The following is a 14,513-nucleotide window of genomic DNA, read 5'->3' as shown; positions in this document are numbered from 1 at the left end:
CCATAGATTATATTTGAACCGCTTATTGCAATAGAAGTTTTCGATGTTTATCTATTTTGCTCTTTTCTTAATTAATTCTACTTATGCATGTTTTGTTTTGAATATCTGGTGCCAAATTTCTTGGTTCTGTCTAGACGGCCTCAAAGATGTTCTTTGAGAGGTCGCAACATTTTAGAAATCTGAGTGATCTACAATGAGGTATTGTTCGTGAGATTTTCCCTTTTATTTTTCATCCTCCATCACCGCTGGACTGAATGGAAAAAATAAAAACTATTAAAGGAAATTGTAGTATTTCTTGAGTCTTAGTCTCTTTTTTAAACTTATTTTGCACATGCTTATGCTCATTGACTATTTTGTGTCAATTTTTTAGCAATCAGTGGTATTAAAGGAAATCAATGAGAATAGAAAAAGTCTTTGTGAACTAAACACTCAAAGGTCAGTAAGGCATTTATGTTCTGTCAAATATTCTGATTGCTTTTTATGGTAATGTCTTCTTTGTTTTCCTGAGCAGAGATTGGCACTTTGGACTATGTCGTTTTGTGGCATATTATGGTCAATAAATATAACGCACTACATAATAAATGAATTTAAAATGGACATTTATTTTTGCTCAATTTAAATATGTCAAAGTTTAATCAATCCTCTCTTATTTTAATGGAAAAATAAAGTTATACTCTTTGAATTGATTTTTTATTGTGGATGGAGGAATTAATTACTTAAATGGTCAGCTGAGTTATAGAAATAATGTAGCAAAGTCACTTTTGTATTTTATGAGATTTATTTTTCATATTGTGCTTGTTCACTAAAAAGCACGGCAATAGCATGGTTGTAAATTTCTGATCCTTATATATGTCAATAATATAGCCACAGGGTATAATTATGATGTTGTGTATTAGATTATTACATAGTGTATGATAATTGACATGAGGTTATTTTCCTTTGTTCATTTAAGTTGAAGAGATGTAGTAGTGCAAGAGATATATTTATTTTTAGCTTTTTCCAAAGAGCTAAAATAGATGCACGGCCTGTCAAAAAGATGGAAACTCTCTTTATTGAGAAGTTGTAAAGAAATCTGTAATGAGACCACCAACTCTAGACATTTTTTCATCTCAACTCATGCTTATTAGCCGCCGATGTTGGTTTAAACTCGCTTCTTTTGTTTTTGCAACTTAAATGTTTGGGAGGTTTGATTTACATGGCATGTATTTTACTTTTCAGTTTTTGTGTCTTCATGTTTGAGACTTCTGAATTTACATTACTTAATTGTAAATAAAGAATGTTTTACATTTGAGGTTTATTTTACTGTCCAAGTTATCATACTTAGTTATCACTTGTTGTTACGTTTACTTGACTTCCTTGCTACGAGAGTATGTTGGTTGAAAATAATGACCAATTATATCAGAATATAAATCATCAATATTCTGAATTGTTGTCATCGCTTAAACCAACTAGAGGATTGAAAAGTGAAAGAAGTTTGCTACCTAAAAGTATGAAATGTTGGGCTCGTGCTTTACACGGGCTAAATCCGTCTAGTTTACTACTATAAGAGAACCTGAAATGGAGTGGTGGATCTGAAAAAAATCTATTGAATAGGGTGTTCGTCGGTTGGTATGGTATGGTTCTTGACAAATTGTAATATTCCGAGAAAAGTATGCTATAGGCTGGTCCAGCGATTTGCGAATAACAAATCCGTAATCTGTTACGAATCAACCGTGGCTACGGTTGATCCTAGAGTTTCATTAACTTCTCTTCAGCTTTAACTTGACCAAATTGTCAAATTTCATACTTAGTCGCTAATTAGCCTGGATACTTCCAACTTGTAAATATCCCTCTTATACATGATATAAATGAGTATGGAATCATTAAATATAATCAATATAGGATAAGGAACACTTACCCCAATGTTTTCCCGTAAAAATCGGCCAAGAATCGCCTTACCCGAGCTCAAAAATTGGAATTGGTTGAAAATGGGAGGACGAATCCCATTTTCTAGAACTTAAGTTCTGTTTGCCCAAATTTTACCTTATGCGATCGCGTACAATGCTTCGCGATCGCGAAGCATATTTTTGGCTGCCCAGTTTTTCTTAATCGCGATCGCGAAGCTCTACTTTGTTGCCCCAGAAATTTACTCTAAGCGAACGCGATGAGTAAAGCGTGTGGCTCAGCTTTAGCCTCTTTAACTCTACGTGAACGCGACCTTGGCCACGCGTTCGCGAAGCACCACTTCACACCCTGCGCGATCGCGTCCTCAAATTCGCAAACGCGAAGAACAACTTTGGCTGGCCTCTCTGCTTACCTTACGCGATCGCGAACGACCTCACGCAATCGCGATGAGTAAATATTCTGTAATAAAACACCCGAAATCTGTCATCTTTCTTAAGTCCAAAATGACCCGTTGAGCATCTGAAACTCACCCGAGCCCTCGAGGCTCCAAACCAACACATGCACACAAATCTTAAAATATCATACGAACTTTCTTACACGATCAAATCGTCAAAATAACTTCTTGAACTACGAATTGAACCCCAAATAGAATGAAATTTTCAAGAAAAATTTAAAACTTATATTTTTACAACTAGACGTCCGAATCACGTCAAATTAACTCTGTTTCTCACCAAATTCGACAGACAAGTCATAAATATTATAATGAACCTATAACGGTCCCGGAACCAAAATACGGATCCGGTGTCAATAAATCCAATACCAGTAATTTCTTAAAAATTATTAAACTTTCAAACTTTTAATTTTTCATCAAAATTCCATATCTCGGGCTAGGGACCTCGGAATTCGATTTCGGGCATACGCCCAAGTCCCAAATCACGATACGGACATACCGGAACTGTCAACACACTGATCCGAGTCCGTTTGCTCAAAAGGTTGATCAAAGTCAACTCATTTGAGTTTGAAAGCTCTATTTCACATTTTAATCCATTTTTCACACAAAAACTTTTCGGAAAATTATACGGACTACACACGCAAGTCGAGTAGTGATAAATAGTTCTTTTATAGGTCTTAAAATACATAATTAATTATTAAATTTAAAGATGACATTTTGGATCATCATAAATTATGAGCTAAATATTAAATGTTGTGCCGGAACAAATTGATCCTCATTTAAACTAAAATTGGAATTTAAAAAAAACAGTTGAAGCTTCCTAAATTTCATTTCACCTATAGACACCGTTGAGCTTTTATAACTCAAATACTCTCATACTATAAGAATTGACTGACAATTGACAAAAATATACTAACATATTAATCAAGGTGATTGGTCCTGTCATTACCCTTGAAAATTTAAAGAATAAAAAATTTCAACTCAAATTTAATCAACTGTGCTCCTTAATCAACAAAAAATAATAAAATAAAATAAAATAAATAAGAGTTAATTTAATCCATACTCATCATATATATTGGCAGTACAATGCAATAAAAATTTCCAACTCAAATTTATTCGAAAAACTCTTGTGAATGAAAACTCATAATATAGATAATTTAGAGGAAGATAAATAATAGAAGAATAGATACATAAAAGAAGAAAGATCAGGACTAAAAATACAAACATACCCAGATGATTAATTCAAAATTAACACTACTTAAATACAATCACATACAATGATGGTGATGATAGAGATTTGATATTATTTTCTGATTTTTTTTGGCACATCAGGAAAAGTATCAAAATCATTGGCCTCGGGAAAGACTAATATTCGTACTTAAGGAAACAATGATAAAGCGGCTAACTCATACAATTAAAGTAAGACGGAATGCTTAGTTCATCTGAATACAACCGCATATAGTGTTATGTGAAGTAGTTCATCTTGGTTATTTTCAATGGAAAACTTGTTCCAAAATTTTTTTATTGGCCATTCATATAGCTTCATATGAATATGAATCTTTTCTGAAAATAGAACTCTATTAGGAGTTTGTTTTAGTGCCTTCCTTACGTGGGAGATTGTAATATCTAATTGCATTGAAAAGAAATAGGAGTAACAAAATGTCATAGTGGAAAATTCATAGTAGATCTCAAAATCCTAAATATTAGTTAAGTAAAAAAAATAAAAATATTAATTGTGATTCTTTATTCCTTTTTTAACCTACGTACTTAAAGGAAAAAACCCTCCTAAAGTGATATGAATCGATCTTAATGAGTTTGAAACCTACTCATTCTCTTCCTCCATTTCCTTTTAAATCTTACGAAAATTTTAATTTTTTTAATAAGAAAACAAACACTAAATATCTATTTTACAATTTTATCCAACACAGAATATTTATACGAAGGGTAAAAAAGGTGAACGATATATATATATATATATATATATATATATATATATATATATATATATATATATATTACTCAAAAAGAAAAAAAAAAGAAAAAAAAAAAAGAAAAATTGAAATTTAATAGTCTCAAGAGGTGCTCTTAATAAATTAATAACAAACAACAAAAGAAGAATCAAACAATATGGGAGAGTGTTCTACATATGAACAAGTCCCATTTTAGTTGAATAAGATGATAATGCAACTCAAGCAGAAAACCAACTTTTTTTCTCAAAAAGATTAAACACAAATAAGTTTAAGATCTTTTATTTATTAAAAGTTTGGCGTTATATCACCAATTTTATTGAACCACCTCTGCATAAAAGCATACTCCAAATCTACGACCGTTCCAAGTCTCGTCTTGTAAGGAATTCAATGATGCATCTTCTGTTTGGAGCAAAGACAATTTTGAGAACCAATATCATCTGCTAGGCAAGGAGGCACAGTTGTTCCAACCTGGTACCATTTTTCCCTCTCCTGCATTAAATCCTTGAAAAAACTGTCTATTGTTTCTCTTGTTGTGATGCCCGGCATGACTACAACATGTGCCATATCTCTTGTGCAAGACAGTTGCCAATGACGAATGAACTTAGGGTCATTAGGTCGTTCAAAGACAACGATAATGCTAGACTCATTGAGCATTTTCGTTGCACATTTTGGCATCTTGTTGCAATCCGGCACGGCCTTTCATGCATAAACTGTACCATAAGAATATTGGTGCCAAGCCATTTCGACTACCAGAAATTGTAGCATCAACGGAAGCAATGTACTCGATTTTTGTTGAGAGACTAGTAATGTAACTTTTCCTTGTTATCTGAATGCCACAAGGCATTGGACATTCCAAGAATTTATGGCCTGAAATTGAAACACTGCCTATTGGCTTCTTGAAGGTAATTGTTTTCACCTGTTGTCAAATATAATAGAGAACTAGGTCACTTTCTATAAAGTAATCTTACATGTTGGATAAATGGGACAATTAGCCCATATAGTGCAGCGTCACAATGGATGTAATATCTATCATTGGAATAACCACATTTTTGAAGTATTTGTAGGACCAGATCAAGATCATCAATAGCTCCTTTGAAGGTAGTTCCTAAATTATTGTTAAAAGTAGTAGTACTCCACGTATGTGAATGGGAAGATTACTTGACCATATATTGAAGTTTGGAAGATAAAGGATCTTATAATAATATTTACCAATATTGATATTGATGATGACCGGTTTGTTCTTGTTGAGAAGTAACTTTGATCTCAAATCTGCATAATCAATCTCCCCATTGACTAAAGTATTGATGGTCTCTATCTCCATTCTGTACATTCTTGCTGCTTTAAAAATCGAGTAATGTGAATCCTTTGATGCATATATTATCCCAGTGGGATGTAACTCTCTTCTGCACAAATAATATTGAAATGGTAAAAGTGAAATACATCTTTTGAATATGAGGTCTCTAAATGTGTACATTAACTCTTTTTTTAGATCAAGTATAAATATTGTAGAATGTCTCCAAGTGCAAAATAGGTCTGTCAGACTATTCTATAACAACAATTATATCTCTGTCCCAAATAAGTTAGGATCGATTATATAAATCTTCAGGCCAAAGTTATATATATATATATATATATATATATATATATATATATATATATATATATATATATATATATATATATATATATATAATACTAGACCTCATCAACTCCTCAAGTGGTGGACTCTTAAATTGGAAGTAGAAGAAACTGTCTATCAATGGAGATGGGAAAGTGATGCCTACCCAATCAAAAGACCATGGAGATTTCCCTCTGTGCCACCATTGGTAATGTATCCCCAATATTCATCCTTCTCAATTTCCCATAGTTGCGCAAACCAATCTAAAACAGCAACTTCAAAATCTTTTGAATGGAAATCGACAGTGTTCTGAGTGAAGGGATCTCCGCAGTTGTTCAAGTGGAATTGCAAAAGTGGAGCTAAAGCAGCATGATGCTCGTAACATATATTAACTGGATAACCTGTAAAGAACCCATTTAAAGAGGCTAAGTTTAAATATTTCGAGAACAAGTATGACTAAAAGGTTTTGTTTACATTATTCTTGAAATAGTTTCTATACTTCTCGTTGTAAAATTAATTTTGGCACAAGTACGAAATTAACTAATAATCTACATATTTTTTAGGGATAATACGTAAGATACTCCCTGAACTTGTCCAGATAAATAAGTTTTCTACTCAATCTTTACGAGTGTCCTAGTACCTCCCTATCGTTGGCCAAAGTAAATTTAATAACTCCCTCAAAGCTGAAAACCAGATTTTATCTTAGCTGTGTAAACACGCGCTGACACGAGTCATTTGCATGATTTTTACTTTTTTTTTTCCTAGACTAATTCAACAATAACCACACCCCCTTCCCGAAAATACTCCAAACAACCATTATCCCTAAAACTCAATAGTTTCACACCCTTCACCATTTTTGTCCAATTCACAACTCCCTACAGAGAGCTAGGGGTGGGCATATTTCGGTCCGAACCGAAAAAACCGACCGAACCAAAAATATTTTTATTTCGGTTTCGGTTATTCGGTTTTTTCGATCGGTTTCAGTTTAAAATTTTAAATTTTTAGTTTTTCGGTTCGGTTTTCGGTTATTAGTTTATTTGGTTCGGTTAACCGAAAAATCGAATTATTAGCAAACCAACAAATTTTCGGTTGGTTTCAGTTTAATTTACCGAAATTTTGAAAGAAAACCAACAAATTCGTCAGTCCAATTATTACATAGAGAGAGCCCAATATGATAATGTTCAAACCGAACCGAAATAAACCGAACAGAATTTCTTAAACCGAACAGAACCGAACTTATTTCAGTTCGGTTTCGGTTACTAATTTTACAAAACCGAAAACTAAATAACCGAACCGAATTTCTTAAAACCGAACCGACCGAACGCCCACTCCTACAGAGAGCAACCATCGGACCATTTTTAATTAAAAAGATTTTCAGATTTTAAACAACTACAAATTGTAATAAATCACCGTCCAATTTTTTTCAACCATTTTTTGCCATTGAAGATCGTCCAACTAGCTTCAAAAATCAACAATACAATCCATTTACTTTCATATTTTATCATCTTTTACTTCTTTTCATTACCAAATTCGAATTTTTTTTGTGGGGGAAAAAAGGCAACATATTCAGAGCTAAAATTAAGAACGCATTACTGTTGGGTCTAAAAAATATGAACTAATGGGTATCAGAAATTGGAAGAGAAAAAAGAGAGTAGAAATTGGGTTGCCTTTAATAATGACATTTGTAGAATTAAATATGTACCTAATATTAATTAAGGAATACGGTGAAAGAATAAAAGGAGTAGTAGTAGACTAGCAATAACTAAGGAGAAGAAAAGGAGTTAGGTGAAGTTTGGACAAACTAAAGAGTTAAGGTGTGAGCTTTTGATTTGGAATTTGAGAATAAGAAGAAAACAAAGAAAATAAAGAAAGAAAATATGTGGGGATTAAGAAGAGAGGAAAAGAGGAAAAAGGAAGAACATAAAAGAGAACAGAAAAAGAAAAAGAAGAAAAAGAAATAAAAGAAGAAAAAGAATAAGAAAATAAACAATGCAAAAAATATTTAATAATAAATATTTAAGTGCAATTAATTGATAACATCCAATTAAAAGATAACACGTGCATAGTTTAATTATTTTTTAATATTTTTTTTACCTTTCAAGCGCATATAAAAATGTGATAATATATTCTTTGCCAAATCAGCTTTGAGGGGTATTAAATTCACTTTCAACAACAATAGAGATACTATAAAAGTTTGAGCAGGAAAGACAAATTCGGAGAATCTTATATACTATCCCTACTTTTTAATAATTAATACTTAATGGACTTCAAAAATATATTGCATGAATGAGTACCCATTAGTTGGCATTGGTACTGTTAGTTGTCGGAAGTACACATAACTAAAAGTAGTACATGTATATATACAAATTGTGGAACACAAACTATTAGAAACGTGTGGAGAATTAGGCACATCATTATTGTGGCATGTGGGAGAAGGTAGTTAGGGTGACAAAATATGGGGTAGATATTTAATACTCCTCTCACCTGAAAAAGTTTGTCACACTTTATCTTTTCATGAGATATCACATGCCTTGTTTCATTTTAAAAGCTAAATTTTTTTATTCCAAAAATATCCTTCAATTATAGGCAAATACGCTATGATGGTAAGAGAGGGTTCTAGTAATTCAAGGAACAGTTGAATAAACATGAAAAACTTTAATTTCCTATGTGTCCACCCTGATGAAGAGAGAGCTCCGCGGGCGGATCTGGTGCAAAAGTTATGGATTTACGTGAACTTAGTAATTTTCACATAAATTTTATATTTGTATTAAAAAATTCATTAAAAGTATAAAAATATTTAGTTTGGAACTCAATTCACTGTCCAGTTATATTGAATTCTAACAACGGAAAATCAAACAAGAAATTCTTTGATGAGCAAATGTGTTAATTAAAGTGATTGCATTACTCTACGTTTAGGTAAGCACTTACGGAAATTAAAGCCAAATTAGGATATCCATGTCTCTTTTCTGTGGATATATATGTTATCCCTTTCGGGAGGGATAGCAAAGAACATTATCATACTTCATGGCTTCATGCAGCTATAGTTGTTGATCTCGCTTCTATCCAAAGATATTTAGCCTTCAATCTACAGACCATAGCTTACTAGTCTTTTAATTTTATTTTGTTAAATTGTGTATAAAAGTTAAAGTGATAGCTATATATTTATAGAAAACGCCACTAAACATATACTTACCTATATGATATTCTGTCCGATGGGACAATGTCTCTATATATTGAGTCAAAATTCTGTCCAGTTCTTGCGAAGACGTCTTAATATCTTTACCATCAGGTTCCATCACACTGAGACTCAAATTCTTCCGTGGTGGCGGTGACGCGTTGATTTCACCTTTTGTTGGGACAATCATTATGTCAAACTCCTATCTCATAAACACAAAAGAATAAATTTCAATTAAAAAAATCTTTTATGATTTGAAATGAAATGAGTATTAGGTTAATTTTATTATAAAATAATATACTAGTGAGTTGGCTCGTCTTTGAACTTGAGTATAAAAGAAAATACTAGAGAAAAAAATTGAACATGAATATTACGTACCCTTTCAAATCCCATTCTTAGAGCTAAAGAGATGTCTCTTTCTGAAATTATTGGGATTAGTCAGAATGGTCTCAAAGAGATGAAGTTTTTGCGCATCTCACTTCATTTGGTTCCTCCAATTTATAACCAATGAAAGTTGCTTTCCCTTCTTAACTTTTGTTTGATGAAATCTTAAATTTGTCCTCTGTCGGGTGGGGGACGTTAAAGGAAATTAAAATATCTTCCAAGGAAATGAAAAACGTGCCTCTATAGTTATTGGTCCAATTTTTCCTCCACGCGAGCTTTGTAAAAAATGTTTTTCACCGCTAGGAGAGAGAGGGAAGATGTGTAAAATTTTTATGTTACATTTGAAATCAGAATTTAAAATTTTTGAGTTCTGAATTTTAGGGGACTAATATTAGATATTAGCAATTGATTTCTGAATTTAATTTTTGTATATATTTAATAAATTTATAAATATAAATATACGATTTGAACTAAAGTATTAGTAACCTTCTTACTTCGTCCCTTATGCTGGTAATTAACTTGATATCATACTATTAGTATAGGTTCATAGTTTATGATAAATTCTAAAGGGGCAAATTGAGAGTATTTTAAGTCACTGTCGCAAAGAGGTAATTGGTTCAATAGTACGTTGCGCTCATTGGCATAAATATCTTGGAGAAAATCTTTAAACTCGTCTTTCGGCCTACCATAAATCGTCCAATATATAATATTCCATCCGTTTAAAGAATGACATGATTTTATTATTAGTCCATTCAAGAGAGAGTGATACATTTTAAAATTAAGAAATAATTTGACTTGAAGTTTCTATTTTACATAAGTTCTTATAACCATAGAAATATTATGTCATATTTAAAATCACAAGTTTTAAAAGTCTTATATCCACGTAACCGTCATAATGTATTTAAGCCTACAAGTATCACGACCCAAAATCCAACTTGTCGTGATGGCACCTAACCCCAACTCGCTAGGTAAGTCAATTAGAAGCAATCTAATATCAATGAGATTCATTAAGAGATAACACAACTGAACTTTTATACAAAGAATTTCCAAGGACTGATAGTACAAATCATGAGTTTCTAAGATTTAGAGTTTACAAAGCTGTATGAAAAAAAATACATCATTTGTTTAAAATATACATGAACAGATTAATAATTATAAAGCTACCAAGAACAAGAGGCAGTTATGACCGGAACGCAGGTACATCTTCAGGGCCAGCTCCCACCATGCACAGCAACATCAGCATCCAAAATCTGCACACAAGGTGCAGAAGTGTAGTATGAATACAACCGACCTCATGTACTCAATAAGTAACAAACATAACCTTAGGTTGAAAACAGTGACGAACTTGGACAACGGTCAGATTCCAATACCAATAGCCAACAATAACTCATAACAATTGTCACAACCCAAAATTCACCCTCCGTAGGAGGTCGTGATGACACTCAGTCTCTAAGACTAGGTAAGCCTAACAAATTTTGAAGAAATACATAAAATAAAACGGAAGCCAAATTTTCAACATATGAAATAAATTTAAAACTGCAGTCAAATAACTTTGACTCCCAAAACCCGGTAGAAATAAATCATAAGCTTCTAAGAATTTATTAAGTGTCTCAAAACATTAAAGTCTAAAGAGAAATCAGGAAGACAACATAATAAGGATAGAGGGGGACTCTGAGGTCTACGGACGCTGGCAGATGTACCTTGAAGTCTCCGTGTACAGTTAGTTTACTGATATCTGGTCTGATAGGAAGTACCTGGATATGCACAAAAAGATGTGGAGAAGCTTAGTATGAGTAAACCACATCGGTACCCACTAAGTGCCAAGCCAAACCTCGGTAGAGTAGTGACGATGTCAGGTCAGGCCCTACTGAAAATAATAATAAATAAGGCAAAAATTTATAAAAGGGTAATGAAGTGACTGAGAAATAAACGAAATTTACAGAAAGATAACAACACAACAATTAGAGGTACACAATAGGGGCGCTCCCGAGGTACCGCCTCGTAGTCCCAAAAGTAAATTTGTAGTACAGGGGGGTCTTCCGAGGAACCGCCTCGTAGTCCCAAAAGTAAATATGCAGTACAGAAAAATCTTCCGAGGAACCACCTCGTAGGCCCAAAAGTAAATATGCAGTACAGGGGAATCTCCTGAGGAACCGCATCGTAGTCCCAAAGTAAATATGCAACAGATATCCGAAGAAAACAACGAATTTACAGCAAGAATCTCACAGTTAATGATTTAAATCAAATCAAGAAAAATATGTAATTCAGCTACGCAAGTTGCACATATTGTAAGTAAGAGTTAAGGCATGTAGACATGTGATACTAGGCTAAACATTATCACTACATATACTAAAGCAACTTGGTTAAAGAATTTAAAAGAAAACTACTCAGCAAGAATCAATATTTCTAAATTTAGCCTGTGTACGCACTCGTCACCTCGCGTACACGACGCTCACATATCACAAAATGTTACAACAGTATCAAATCCAAAGGAAATTTCCCCACACAAGGTTAGAATAGCCACTTACCTCGAACCACGCTCAATCAGTCAAGCAATATGCCTTTTCCTCGATTTTCCAACTCCGATCAGCTCGAATCTAGTCATAATTAATTCAATTTATTCAATACCAATTATAGGAATAAATTCCATATGAAAATACAAATTTTCCAACAAAAATCCAAAATTTAACTCAAATATCGCCCGTAGGGCCCACGTCTTGGAACCCGACAAAAGTTATTAAATATGAACGCCCATTCAACCACGAGTCCAACCATAAAATATTTACCAAATTCCGATATCAACTCGACCTCCAAATCTGGAATTCTTATTTTGAAATCCCTAGGCTCAAATCCTCTAATTTCACCTCAAAAACATGTAATCTAGTCGAATTACTCAACGATAATCCAATATTATTGACTAACAATGATCACAAGTAACTTACCTCAAGTTTTCCCGTAAATTCTCTCTGAAAATCGCCCCAAAACTGTGTTGGAAATGTCCAAAAATAACAAAAACTCGTAACCCTTTATTTTTGTACACTGCCCAGAGGTTCCGCTTCTGTGGAATTTTTAACCGCATCTGTGGTTCCACTTTTGCGGTGAATCTCCCGCTTCTGCGACAGCCTTCGCTTTTGCGGACAAGGAGTTCGCTTCTATGGACTCGCTTCTGCGATCCCATGCGCACGTGCGATCCTTCGTTCGCATCTGCGGCCGTGCAGATGCAGAATTCTCCTCCGCACCTGCGGCCACTGCTCCACTCTCCCTTCTTCTGCTTCTGCACTCCCACACTCTCTTCTGCGAGCCAAATTCTACAGGTGCGATTGCATCAGATGATAGAAAGTTTCCAGCTTTGTTCTAAGTCCAAATTTCAATACGTTAACCATCGAAAACTCACCCGAGGCCCCCGGGACCTTAACCAAATACACCAACAAGTCTCAAAATATCATACGAACTTAGTTGAAGCCTCAAATCACATCCAATAATGCTAAAAACACGAATCACACCCCAATTCAAGCCTAATGGAACTAGAAATTCCAACTTTTACATTCGACACCGAAACCTATCAAATCATGTCCGATTGACTTCAAATTTTGCACGCAAGTCATAAATGACATAACGGAGGTATTTCATTTTTCAGAATCGGATTCCGGCCCCGATATCAAAAAGTCAACTCCCCGATTAAACTTTCAAACTTAAATTTCTATTTTAGCCATTCCAAGCCTAATTTAACTACGGACTTCCAAAAACTTTTTCGGACATGATCCTAAGTCCAAAATCATCATACAGAGCTATTAGAACCATCAAAATTCTATTCCAGGGTCGTCTACACATAAGCCACCATCCGGTCAACCTTTTTAACTTAAGTTTTTATTTTGGAGACTAAGTGTCTCAATTTATTTGAAAACCTCACCGGACCTGAACCAATTACCCCGGTACGTCTCATAACAACTGTAAAGTACAAATTTAGAAGTAAATGGGGGAACGGGGCTGTAATACTCAAAACTATTTTGTTGGGTCGTTACATTCTCCCACTCTTAAACAAACGTTCGTCCTCGAACGGGTTTAGAATCATACCTGGAGCCTCAAATAGGTGTGGATATTTGCTCCATATCTCTCGCTCAATATCCTAGGTATCTTCTCCGATTGGCTGGCCTATCCACTGTACTTTCACTGAAGCTATGTTCTTTGATCTCAACTTTTGAGCCTGCCTGTCTAAAATGGTCACCAGCTCCACATCATACGTCAAATTACCATCCAAATGTACTGTACTGAAATCCAAAACATGAGACGGATCCCAGACATACTTCCGGAGCATCAATACATGAAATACTAGAGGAACACCCGATAGACTAGGCGGCAACGCAAGTTCATAAGCCACCTCTCTAAGCTTCTTAAGTATTTCAAAAGGCCCAATATACCTAGGACTACTTTACCTTCTTCCCAAATCTTAACACACCTTTCATGGGTAAAACCTTAAGCAGAACCTTCTCCCCAACCATGTAAGCAACATCACATACCTTCCAATCAGTATAACTCTTCTGTCTAGACTGCACCATGCGAAGTCGATCCTGAATCAATTTAACCTTTTCCAAAGCATCCTACACCAAATCAGTACCCAATAGCCTAGACTCACCCGGGTCAAACCAACCCACCGGAGATCGACACCGTATCCTATATAAATTCTCATACGGAGCCATTTGAATGCTCGATTGGTAGCTATTATTGTAAGCAAATTCTACAAGTGGCAGAAACTGATCCCAAGAACCCCCAAAATCAATGACACAAGCACTTAGCATATCCTTCAATATCTGAATAGTGCGCTCGTATGGTCCGTCCGTCTGAGGGTGAAATGTTGTACTCAACTAAACCTGTGTACCTAATTCTCACTGCACTACTCTCCAAAATTGTGGTGTAAACTGCGTTTCCCGATCTGAAATGATGGACACTGGCACACAGTGAAGGCGAACAATCTCGCGGATATAAATCTTAGCCAACCTCTCAGAAGAATAAGTAGTACCGGCTGGAATAAAA

At 34.4% G+C, this 14,513-nt stretch overlaps 1 pseudogene; it reads right to left on the bottom strand.

Moving 5' to 3' along the window:
- Positions 1-4,391: 4,391 nt before the first annotated feature.
- Positions 4,392-9,599, bottom strand: LOC104099363 (histidine decarboxylase-like; annotated as a pseudogene).
- Positions 9,600-14,513: the final 4,914 nt, after the last annotated feature.

The sequence above is a fragment of the Nicotiana tomentosiformis genome, chromosome 8, assembly GCF_000390325.3.
Source record: "Nicotiana tomentosiformis chromosome 8, ASM39032v3, whole genome shotgun sequence".
Classification (NCBI taxonomy): domain Eukaryota; kingdom Viridiplantae; phylum Streptophyta; class Magnoliopsida; order Solanales; family Solanaceae; genus Nicotiana; species Nicotiana tomentosiformis.
This window is presented reverse-complemented; position numbering and strand designations above follow the sequence as displayed.